At 41.5% G+C, this 12,314-nt stretch overlaps 1 protein-coding gene across 9 annotated transcripts in view; it reads left to right on the plus strand.

The window, feature by feature from the left end:
- Nucleotides 1-12,314, plus strand: part of Lepr (leptin receptor) — a 97,931-nt gene that overhangs the window by 18,664 nt on the left and 66,953 nt on the right. Inside the window, exon 1 of one of the 9 annotated variants that reach the window (XR_013049245.1) lies at nucleotides 3,668-3,743. The exons of the other annotated variants lie outside the window; for them this stretch is intronic. The gene's annotated coding sequence lies outside the window, so the exon portion shown is untranslated. Of the gene's footprint in view, nucleotides 1-3,667; nucleotides 3,744-12,314 lie in introns of those variants that run through there. 9 annotated transcript variants of the gene reach the window in all.

The following is a 12,314-nucleotide window of genomic DNA, read 5'->3' on the forward strand; positions in this document are numbered from 1 at the left end:
CCTTAAGTGGCTTCAGTGGCGTGTGTTTAGACGAACCTCCATGGGTTTCTTCATCTATCATGTTTAGAGGGTTAGATTAATATCTTTTCTGAGGTCCTTTTAATAATACCTCAGGTTTATTAATACTCCATATTGAACATGTAGACTTCTGGAATTGTCGATCTTGCTAATTTCATGAAACTAAAAAGACTCCATTGATCTTGGGGGTTATTATGTGCACTTACGTTTTCAGGATTTTTCGGCAAATAGTTGTAGAGAAAACAAAGTATTCGTAAAGAGCTTGGAAATATATAGTTTATACATGAATAGGTCACCTGGTACTAACTTAAAAATCATATTGCCTCTAAGCCAATGCTTCCAACATTGAAAAACAAAAGAAGTGAAAGAAAGAAAGAAAGAAAGAAAGAAAGAAAGAAAGAAAGAAAGAAAGAAAGAAAGAAAGAAAGAAAGAAAGAAAGAAGAAAGGGAACTACCTAAATGTGTGGCTTTAGCATAATACTTTTTTGTGTGTTGTATATTTGGAGGGAAAATATTTTGGACAGCACCAAAAACTGTACCTTTCCCATCAATTCCTGAGTGTTGCTCACGACCTTTTAGCATAAAGCTGTGTGTAGAATGTTTAAAATGTGGTTTTTCAGATCGCTTCAGAGGGTCTCCGAAATGAGCCTCAATCACGGAGATGACAACTTCAGTGATACCTTTCACAGTCTTGGAATGAATCCCAAGAAAACAGCAGGGACTAACTAAACAGATCAACCAGAAATTAGGCATGCACGTATGTGCGCAGGCGCGCGTGCGCAGGCGCGCAGGCGCGCACACCTAGTGATACTATAAATCATCAGTGCAGTTACTTTTTGCTTCACTTCTGATTTAAAAAAAAAAAAAAGGCACCTCGACTCACTTACGCAGGCACAGAATGAGATAGTAGCTTTAATCAGCAACACGATATTTGAGTATTAATGTTTTGAAAATTGAAAGTTCGACACTGCCAGCTAGGTTTGGCATAGAAGCGTTTCTAGCTCTTCTTGTTGGGTGTGCTCTAAAATGAAATAATCTTTTACCACCCACAGATGCTTTGTGTGCAGTTTGGGAGAGCAGAATGTGTTGAAGCACTCTTTTGGGGAACACATTTGAACTTACTTCCAGCTTTTTTTGCTGCCTTTGGGCTGGAAAGGGGATCAGCCAGCCAGGCATTTGTCTCCCTCATAGTGCCTCCTGAAGCCCAGGGTCCTCCCCTTTGAAACTCGAACAGAGTGAAGTGAATTCCATGTTGATTAGCCAGGGAGTCTTAGAACTCAGATACCCTGCTGGCGCTTGTTTGGAAAACAACTGGAACGTTGCAGGCATCTGCTGCTCATATCCAGGCCAGCTCATTCACGCTCGGGGGAGCCGTGGTGCTTGGCAGGAGCCGCTTTCCTCTTTTGCAATGTGAGGCTTTCTTCTCCCATGAATTTATCGAGGAAAAAACAGTCATTGCTTCAGACTTAGATCACTAATATAGGACCAAATGGTTTGTGTTTGTCAAGTGGGAGGTCTTGGAAATAAGACCTAAACATACTCAGAAAAAAAAAAAAGAAAGAAAGAAAGAAAGAAAGCCAAAATAAATGAATTCACTTGGCAGATACTGCTTTGCATTCTTTTTTTATCCTTAGAGGCAAACACTCATACTAAAAAATATGTCCTGTGGAGTTAAAAATGAAGAAAAGGCTTATGCTCCATCCAGATTCTTAAGATTTTATGTGATTTACAAATTCCAATTTTAATTAAACTAGAAAGTGCCAATGTTCACCTACTGGCCAGGCTTCATAAATACAGGCTTTTGGAGTTTCTATTTAAATTGATCTGTTTATAGTTTATTCCTTCTCAAACACACACACACACACACACACACACACACACACACACACACCACAAACAAACAAACAAACAAACAACATATAGCCCAATATGGCCTTAAACTCACTTTGTAGCCTAGGATAGTCTTGAACTTCTCCTGCCGCTACCACCTGGGTGCTGGGATTATAGGTGTAGACCACCCATTTATGGGGTGCTGAGAATCAAACCTAGGGCTTCTTAGGCAAGCACTCTACTGAGTGAGTGACATCCAGCTGTTCTAAGTGATTTTTAGGATGCAGTAGCGATACTGTCTGTTGTAACGTGATCTTAGTCTTTTACATTTGAACTGTGACAAATATAGGGAGAAAGGCATAAAATTAATTCATTGGCTGATAAACTATACAGCGAATTATTGTAATGGGCATTTATAAGACAAATGCCTTTCTACTCATTATTTGCGGAAAGATAACCTGACAGTATCCAGACTTGTTACTTGCTTCTTTCTTACCATAAGCCTAGTTGGGCTTATTTTAAAAGAAAATTTATATGATTGTTGAGTGTATCCCTTTGTAGATTATTTAGGCTATGTATTATGTCTGTGATACTGTTATTTTCTTCTCTTCCCTTTAAAGCAAAATACTATGAAAGAGTTGTTTATATATTCTGTGTTTTTACTTTTTTTCCCCCTTAAACCCATTCCTATCCAACTTTAGTTTTGAGTACTCTCCCAGGTCTGTGGAACTGTCAGATCTCTGGTGATATCCGCTTTGACATTTGGTCTCGGGGTTCACTCCATTTCAGCCATTCACAGTGTTGTTCCAGCAGCCCCTTCTTCTCCCTTCTATCCAGGACAATATGTGCTTCCCTGTTTCCTTTTTCACAGGCTGCCCCCTTCTGTCTGCTCTGCTGGTCCTTCCTCTCCTTAAGTGTTTGTTCTTTTCTCTCTCCTCTTTGAAAATTTCTTCTAATTTCTGGCTGTATACTGAGGACTCAGAAAGTGATAGTTTGTATCTTGGCGTCCTGCTCTGAGCCTCAAATCTCTTTTCCCAGCTTCCTGCTCAGCATCTTCCCTTGGCTGTCCAGTAGATATTTATTTCTAATTCAGTGTGCTCCAAATAGAATCTTCATGATCTGCTGTCTTCAGTCTCTCTCATCTCCAGCTTTCAAATTAGTTAAACCCTAAACCTTGGAGTTCATTCCTTACATTCTATCATACCTCATGCATATATGTAGATAAATCTTCTATGTCTTATTTTCCAAATAAACCCAGAACACAATTTCTTCACTTATTTCAGTGGCCATTACAGAGTGCCCTAACTTTTGGATTATTGCAGGGACCCCTTTATTAGTCTTTTCCTATCTTCTCTTCAATATATTCTCAAGAAAAGAAAAGAAAAAAAGGAAAAGGGAAAAGAAAAAGGTTTTCTCTTTAAAATACATGTGAGGGGGCAAGAGAGGTGGCTCAGCAGTTAAGAGCGGCTGCTGCTCTTCCAGAGGACTGTGATTCAGTTCCCAGCACCCATGCTAGGCAGCTCACAATCAAACGAACTCTACCTCTAACTAAGGGAACCCTGATGTCCCCTTTTGGCTTCTGTGGAAATGCATATGCATGTGCACAAACACATACTCATAAATAAATAATAAAATTTAAAAAATTTAAAAATTTTGTGTGTGTGAGTGTAGTGAGTAGCCATTCCAGCTTTGACCTGGAAGTTCCAACCCCCCATTGAGGCTTCGGTAACTGTCACGCCTACAAGGCGGGGCCAAGAGAGAATGCTGGAGATCAGAGATGCGCCGCCTTCTCTTGGTTCCTGGACCCTGGACGCTGGAGGTAGACCGAGCAGAGTTCTCCAGAGAACACCTCCGGACTGCACCGTTCCCAGACCCTGTAGCCTATCCCTTCACTTGTAAGTTACCCCACAAAATAAACCTCCCTTTTAACTACATGGAGTGGCCTTAATAATGTCACCAGTGTATGAGTACTTTTTATATGTATGTATGTAGGCACACCAGGTATGCACCTGGTGCCCATGAGACCTGAAGAGGGTATCAGATTCCCTAAAACTGCAGTTACGTGTGGGTACTGCGAATCAAATCAAATGCGGGGTCTCTGGAAGAGCTAACCACTGAACCGTCTCTACAGCCCCTAAAATAAAAACCTTAGTAAGACATACACATCCCATCCTGACACTTTTCTGCTCCCAACACTTTGGTGGCTTTCCAGTTTGTATGTTGTCAAAGCCCAAATCCTTGTAATAATCACAAGCTCCCTCTGACCTCTCATCCTTCCTTTTCCGATCTCTTCTTCTTTCTCCCTGGCGCCTGGCTTTCCTGGAGTCTATCAGAGGCCATCATTGTACTTTGGCTTCCTCTGTTTGGAGTGCTCATCTATGGGTGTCTACATGGTTTGCTCTGTTGCCCACGTCACCCTTAGGTCTTTGTTCAAATGTCTCCAGGCAATATTTGAATTTGGCTGGCTTCTTACTTTGCAATGTGTGTGTTCCCTTTTTCTTTCCTCTGCTTTTTTTCTCCATGGCGCTTATTCACTTTCTAAAATGCTATGTGTATACTTTTCAGTCCCACCACCAGTAGACCATCACAAGGGCAGAATTTTTAATTGTGTGTGTGTGTTTTGTTCAGTCTCAACTCTGGTGTGTGTGCCTCAGAATTAGTCAGGTAGTTTTTTTATTTAGTTTTTATTTTTTTCCTATTGATCTGTTCTGACTTGACTGTTCTGACTTTCTGTTTCCATTGCTGAAAATTCAGCGGTTCTCATCCTTCCTAATGCTGTGACCCTTTAATACAGTTTCTCATGTATGGTATGGTGACCCCCAACCATACAATTATTTCTTTGCTACTCCATAACTCTAATTTTGCTACTGTTATTGTTATGTGCATATCTAATATAGAGGTTATCTAATATGTGACTTCCCCTAAAGGGATGGGGTTGTGAGACACAGATTGAGAACTGCTGCATTAGATGATGGTGTTAATTACTTTGGAGATTCTGTGGTCAAAATATATGGCAGACGCGACTTAAGGTAGGAAAAACCCAATTTAGGTCAAGCTTTCAGAGCATTAGGTCCTTAGTTGCTTGCTTCCATGCACTTGAGGAGACTAGCACGGAGGCAGGAGCATGTGGAGAAAAGCCAGGAAGCAGCTAAGGATAATATACCCCATAGGACCCAACCCTAGTGACCCACCTCCTTGAGTTAGATGCTCCCCCAATCCCCAAGTCTTCAGAACCTCCTCAAACACCAGCTGTGGAGTAAGTGTTCAAATCAGAGTCTCTGGGAGACTTTTCAGATTCAAACTGTGAGAATGAATAGAATACATTTACAAACTTGATTCCCCCCAAATGGATATTTAGGTTCTTTTCTTCTTCTTTTCAACACCCCACCCCCTGAATTGTTCCCTCCCATAATTCCTGCTATTTGTATAACAAAATGCCGCAGACTGAGGAATTTATAATGAAGACAGTGTAGAGAATAGTCTACTCAGGAGGTGGAAAATCCAATGGCAAGAAGCTGTACTGAGGGGTCCCTTCGTGATGCATTACAGCCTGGCAGGGTTGCAAGCAAGTGTGAGACAGAGGCAAAGAAGGCCAAACATAAACAAACCCCAAATAGCCCAGCAAGTGTTAACTAGTATATGACTCTATCAAGTCTCGTTAAGCCTTAACCTTCCAATTTTGCTGAATTTTGGGCTGAGCTTCCGACATATGTGATTTGGGAAACATGTTTGACCTATTGAAGCGACTATACAGAAGGCTGTAAGAATTCGGGTGCATAGTGCAAAATAATGTTTAGAGGACAAAACTAATGGTCAAATTATTAAGTCACAAAAGAATAACAACAGCTCCCCACAAACAAATCAAAACAAGCAGGGCTCAGTAGCATGTGCCTTTCATCACAGCATTTGTAGGAGTATCTCTGTGAGTTCAAGGCCAGCCTGGTCTACATAGGGAGTTCCAGGCCAGCTAGAGTTGCATACTGAGACCCTGTTAAGCATAATATATATTTAAACTAAATAATAGCCAAAGATTTGAACCAAACAGATTCTCAGGCGCTTTTGTAATGATGTTATAATTGGCTTTAAAAAATGTGAAGTCATGCATAAGAACAGCTGTTACCAAATGTTGTCTTGTGAGGGCAAAGACAACTTAGTTTTTCCCAGAATTGTATTTCCTCATTTTCCTTCGACTGACAGCTGTGATTTGGGTGTCTAACCTATGAAAATTAAGAAACCATAAACATGAGATAATTGAACAATTGTATTCTATATCCACCAAGAGAATTTCTGAGCCAAGCTGCTCAGTGTCTAGGAAATGAAAAAAGACAAATCGTGCACATACATAGTTATGGTGTGTGTGTGTGTGTGTGTGTGTGTGAGAGAGAGAGAGAGAGAGAGAGAGAGAGAGAGAGAGAGAGAGAGAGAGACAGACAGACAGACAGACAGACAGACAGAGAGTCAGAAAGATGCACACACAGAGACAGAGTAAGAGAGAATAACACCACTGATTCATTTTACTCAGAGAGAAAGCCCACCGGCACATATACAAATACTCATTAATTGCAGTTGCTATTATGTTTATAAGGTGCATCTTTTAAAAATCATGTGTATTAATCATATTAGGCCCATGTGGGAGGTACCTGGGTATTTCTCTAATGACCTTGGGTTTTAGAACAACGCTGCTAGTCACAGGTGTGATTGAGGGAAGGACTTTCTCATAGAACTGATAGGTAGAGCATAGTCCATAGAAAGTAGTGCCTGGGGCTCATGGCTTCCTCACCTTTTGATAACACATCCCAAACTTAGGAATCAGTTCCCCCATAGGATTCCCTGTTGCCTTTTGCTGCTCCCCATGGCTGAGCTCACACATCTGCCTGACTTACAGCGTGCTTTACATTCCTCCCTACTCTTCAGGGAGAGGGCAAGCAAATATTCGCTTTTTAGAAACTTTTATGAACTTTAAGCAAATGTAATATCACTGATTCACTCTTTTTAAATAGTTTGATTTCTTTAAATATTAGACACCATAGATTTTTTTAAGACACACCACCATTTTTCTGAGATTAAGATACTTAACTATTCAATAATATTTTCTTCATTTAAAAATTTAGCTCTAGGCCGGGCGGTGGTGGCGCACACCTTTAATCCCAGCACTCGGGAGGCAGAGGCAGGCGGATCTCTGTGAGTTCGAGGCCAGCCTGGGCTACCAAGTGAGTTCCAGGAAAGGCGCAAAGCTACACAGAGAAACCCTGTCTCGAAAAACCAAAAAAAAAAAAAAAAAAAAAATTTAGCTCTATACTCACTGGAAGAATTCACTTAAGATTGTTATTTATTTTAATTTTTTATTACTTTGTTTGTTTGTTTGTTTATATGTGCACACATGCGTGTACCACAGCATGTGAGAGGAGGTCAGAGGACATCTTGTGGGAGTCAATTCTTTCCTTCCCCAGTAGGGTCCTGGGGACTGAACTCAGGCTGTCAGGCTTGAGATGACAGGGCAGTATGAAAGAATACTGAAAATGCTTTCATTTTCAAACTTTTCTCCATGGTTTTTCTTTCTCTTTTTGTAGGGAGTGGCTCTACTTAGTTATGTTCTCTCTGTGGCCGAAAACACAAAGCTCAGATACTAAGTTTGAAATAAAATATTAATTTGTTATAGAATTTTATTTTAAGGTGTGTTACTTTTGTTTATGTTGCATTTGTTTAACTCTGTGAAGCGGTTACTGTGCCTGTCTAGAACACCTGATGGTCTAATAAAGAACTGAATGGCCAATGGCAAGGCAGGAGAAAGGATAGGCAGGGCTGGCAGGCAGAGAGGATAAATAGGAAAAAAGAGATGGAGGAGTGAGGAGAGCTAGGAGCCAGAGAAGGAGGAGGACTCCAGGGGTCAGCCATCCAGCTAGACAGCAAGCCACGGAGTAAGAGTAAGATTTACAGAAGTAAGAGAATGAGAAAAGCCCAGAGGCAAAAGGTAGATGGACTAAGTTAAGAAAAGTTGGCAAGAAAGTTAAGCCAAGGTAAGGCCAGGTACTTATAAGTAAGAATAAGCCTCCATGTGTGAATTTATTCGGAAGCTGAGTGGTGGCCCCCCAAAAAAGAGCCAAAAAAACAAATACCACCACCATATCCAACACATACATCGTATGTACCACATCTCCCCACACAACATTCACATGACACACATACACAAGACACACACCATATGCACCCCCCTACACACACATCTGTCACCTCCATTATATACAAGGGATGACACCCATAACACACACACACACACACACACACACGTACAACATATAAACACTACATATACCACATAAATACACATATAGCACCTATCATACACTTTAAAAAAATAATTTATTTTACGTGCATTGGTGTTTTGCTTGTATGTATGTCTGTGTGAGGCTGTTAGATCTTGGAGTTACAGACAGTTGTAAGCTGCCATGTGGGTGCTAGAATTGAACCTGGGTCCTCTGGAAGAGCAGTCAGTGCTCTTAACCACTGAGCCATCTCTCCAGTCCCATATCATACACTTATATGTACATATAATATACACACACACCACATAAACATCATACATACAACCTAGTAAGCCATGTTTCATGACCCACCCACGCGTGTGCCTGCCTTCACTCCCCTCAATGGCAGTCTGTGACCTGGAGGCTCTTCCTCCGAATCTGATCTGGAGGAGATGGCCAGGAGTAGGGGGTGGAGGGGTTGGGGAGGTTGAGGGGGTTGGAAGAGGTAGGAAGTCGGGCGGGGGGGTTTGGGAATTAGAAGGGTGGGGGTGGGGGAGATGAGTGGAGAACAGAGAAACCTAGGGAAGGCCACAATAAACTTTTGAAAAGTAATATTATAGATCAAATGTGACCCAATAGTTATTTTTAAGATGCCACCTCTTTGGGTTATGAAGTTTGTCTTCTTGGAGTATTCTCATCAATTAGTTCACGTTGGAAGTGGACAGACAGATTTCACCACCCAAATCTAAGTGTTGGCTAGTCTGTGGTTACTTATTATGTCTATAGTGGTGAGAATTTGCTTGTTTTTCCTTGAAAACCTTTCTAGGCTAAACTGGAGATATGGAAAACTCTCTCTCTCTCTCTCTTTTTGTGTGTGTGTGTGTGTGTGTGTGTGTGTGTGTGTGTGTGTGTGTGTGTGTGCGCACGCGCGCTATGTGTGTCATAGATGGTGTGTGTGTATATGTGTTGTGTATATGTAGAAGCCACAGGGGATGTTGGATGTTCTGTTCTTCCATTCTCCACCTTATTCCTCTGAGTCAGGATCTCTCACAGAACCTGGAGCTAGAATGGCTTTGTATTTGGGTGCTGGGTGTTTGAACTCGGGTCCTTCTGCTTGTCCAGCTCTGACCCACCACGCTATCTCCCCAGTCCTGAGTATAGATGGCTTTGGTTGACATTTCTGAGAAAGCGGGGAGAGGCTCTTACGATTATTTTCAGTTATTTCCTTTTTCCTGGCTGAACTCCAAGCATTGATGACGGTGATGGTGCAGCCTACTCTGTCTGACACATTTCCATGTTGGAGTTCTGTTCCCACGAGGGGATGCTGATTCTGCCTTCTGTCGTAATGACGTCTAAGCACATTGCTCCTTTTCACTGGCGGTGTAGAATGACTGCTGGGTTGGTGTGAATGTATCATTTGTTATGACAGACATAACACACACACACACACACACACACACACACACACACACACACACCCACACACACACCATATACAACACACACCATATTTACTGAACCTTAAGTACTAAACAAGTTGGCCTTGGGTGGGGGTATGCTTTCTGTGCAAGCACAAGGACCTGAGTTCGGATTCATAGCTCCCATGTAAAAGTTGAACACAGCAGCTCTCTCTTGTAATGTCAGTGCTTTGGAGGTGGAGACAGGAGGATCCCTGGGAACGGTTGGCCTGCCAACCTAGCTTAGTTGGTAAGCTCCAGGTCCGAGTGAGAGACCCTGTCTCCAAAACATAAGGTGGGCAATTAATTGAGGAAGACTTCTGGTCTCCATTTTCACACATATACATGTGGGCATACACGCACGTGCACACACACACATACACACATACATACACACACACACACACACACACACACACACACACACACCAATGAGGTCTTTAAGGATATGATTAAGGGTAAATACCTCATTTACAGTAGTAATGTCCTTATAAAAGAGGCCCACGGGTCTGGTGATAGGATTATCTGCACCCTTTTGGTTAAGTACTGTGAATTTATTTGACATCAGCAAGTGTGGAAACTCTGGCTTGTTATTGGGAAACATATTCAAATGAATGCTGTTTACCGTGTTAGACTTATTTTGATCAACTTACCATTAGTTTCCTCTTTGCTTGCTTTTTAAAGTCCGTTATTAGTACACATTCCTTAGATATAACAAAAGGTTTCGTTATGCTTTTCTCACGTGTATATAATCTATAACGGTCTTCAGACCTTTCTCTCATTAAACTTCACTCCTGAAACTCTTCTTTTGTGTGCCACACTTTTTTCTTGAATCAACTATTGCTCTCTCATTGCTAATGCCCAATGGTTTAACTGGGGTTACTTGTAGGGACGCGAGTGAGGGGTTATTTACATGGGTAAACTAACCAGTGGCTGCGTCACTGAAGAAAAGCCATCTCCTTTAGTCACTGTTAACTTCCTATAGATCCTCGAGAGGGGCAGGACTTCATGAGCCTTCCACCTTTTGTTACAGAATGTTAAGGGGTTCAGTCCGGTGCAGGTAATCATGGCCACTGTTCAGCAGTGCGACAGCATGTTGTGCCTGAACAACAGTGCTCCTCTGACTCTTACTTTTTTTCCCCCAACTGCCTGTTCCTTGATGTTCCTTCAGCCTTGGAGGTGGTGGCATCAGTATTCCATTTGAGCCCGAGCAATTACTTATTCTCTGGACCTTGACCAGCAGTAACTGCCACCCACCACAAAAAAAAAAAAAAAAGCTTGTCTGACCAAGGCTGGTAGTAGAACTAGTCTCTGATTATAAACATTATATTACATAGGCCATTTGGCACATCTTTTATGTCTGTCTTTTGCTTATTATTCCTCATCATAGTTTTAAAATTCTGTTGTTTTTATGTAATGTTTGTGTTTTTGTAAATGTCCTTAAATTCCTTTTGGTTTGGGTGCACATAAATATTTCTCTCATTGAATCTGTGTAAGAAGGCACTTCCACAGTCTGAATGCCCATTCACATTTGTAATTGTTTCTCTATCATATACAAATGGAAGCTGGTGGCACGAATTAACATTATAAGAATCGTTTCTGTTTTGCATGGGACAGTGAACACAGGCTAAGCTTTCTTATCTAAGAGAACAACTGATGCATTTGGTCGCTTAGTGGATGGGTTACTTAAATGTGAATTAAATCTGTTTTGGGACTGAATTACAGTTAGTTTACCAAGGCAGGCCAGCCATGCACTGTGTTCATGACACATCCTGATTATGAATATTCTCCTTGGGTTTATTTGATGAGAAGTCTGATACCAGGAATGGGTAATATAAAAATGGTATGTGTGTGTGTGTCTTGCATACATTTCTTACAATTAGGTCATGAGGACTCCAAGCACTGAGCTGGTTTCTAGAGATTTCAAAGAACCCTTGTGATGTTAATGGATATAGAACCAGAGTTTTGATGAAAAGCAGAGTTTGAGAAAACAAATATATTGGAGCAAATGTATTAGATTACAAATGGCTTATACATGTCTAGGGTCCCTAAGAGTATGCAAAGTTGGAAACTAACACACCATGGTATCTTTACCCATCAATTGGTGCTGTTCCTCATATGAAACATGTTTCCTGATAATTTGTAGCAGTATCTGTAGTGAAGATGTTATTTCTATTTTAAAATAAAACTCCCAGTTAAAGGCAGCTTTGGAAAGGGTTGCAGAGATCATCCAACAGTCATATTTGCAAACAAGAAGGGGACAGAGTTAAAACCCCAAGTCCTCAGGCTGGTTAGAAGAGCCCAAACTTGCACCTAAGACTTGTAACACCCAATTCAGGGCTTCTCACTTCAAAATACACCACACAATATACTGAACTTCAATTTGCGATCATAAGGAAGGCTGAAATGGGACTCAGAGGGTAGAGTGCATGTTGGCCTTGGCACTACTCCTGGAGAGACGACAAAAGTTTACTCACCCCGTAGAGGGTGAGTAAATAAGGACACCACCAAAGCCCAGTTCAGTCAACTGATGAGTTTTATTGGGGTTACATATGGGAGTACAGGTGAGGGGTACTTTCAATGACAGCTGCATCACCAAAGCCCATCTGAGCCTGGCTATCAACTCATGAACACTGTAAATCTGGAGCACACTGGACAACTGGCAGACAGCTCAGTGGGCTGGAAAGTGCCTCTTTCAGGCCACTCATGTGCTCTTAGCCTCTTCCAGGCAGGATGGCTGGTCTGCTTTTTCTGAGCAGTGAGGCTT

Source organism: Peromyscus maniculatus, chromosome 2 (genome assembly GCF_049852395.1).
Source record: "Peromyscus maniculatus bairdii isolate BWxNUB_F1_BW_parent chromosome 2, HU_Pman_BW_mat_3.1, whole genome shotgun sequence".
Taxonomy (NCBI): Eukaryota; Metazoa; Chordata; class Mammalia; order Rodentia; family Cricetidae; genus Peromyscus; species Peromyscus maniculatus.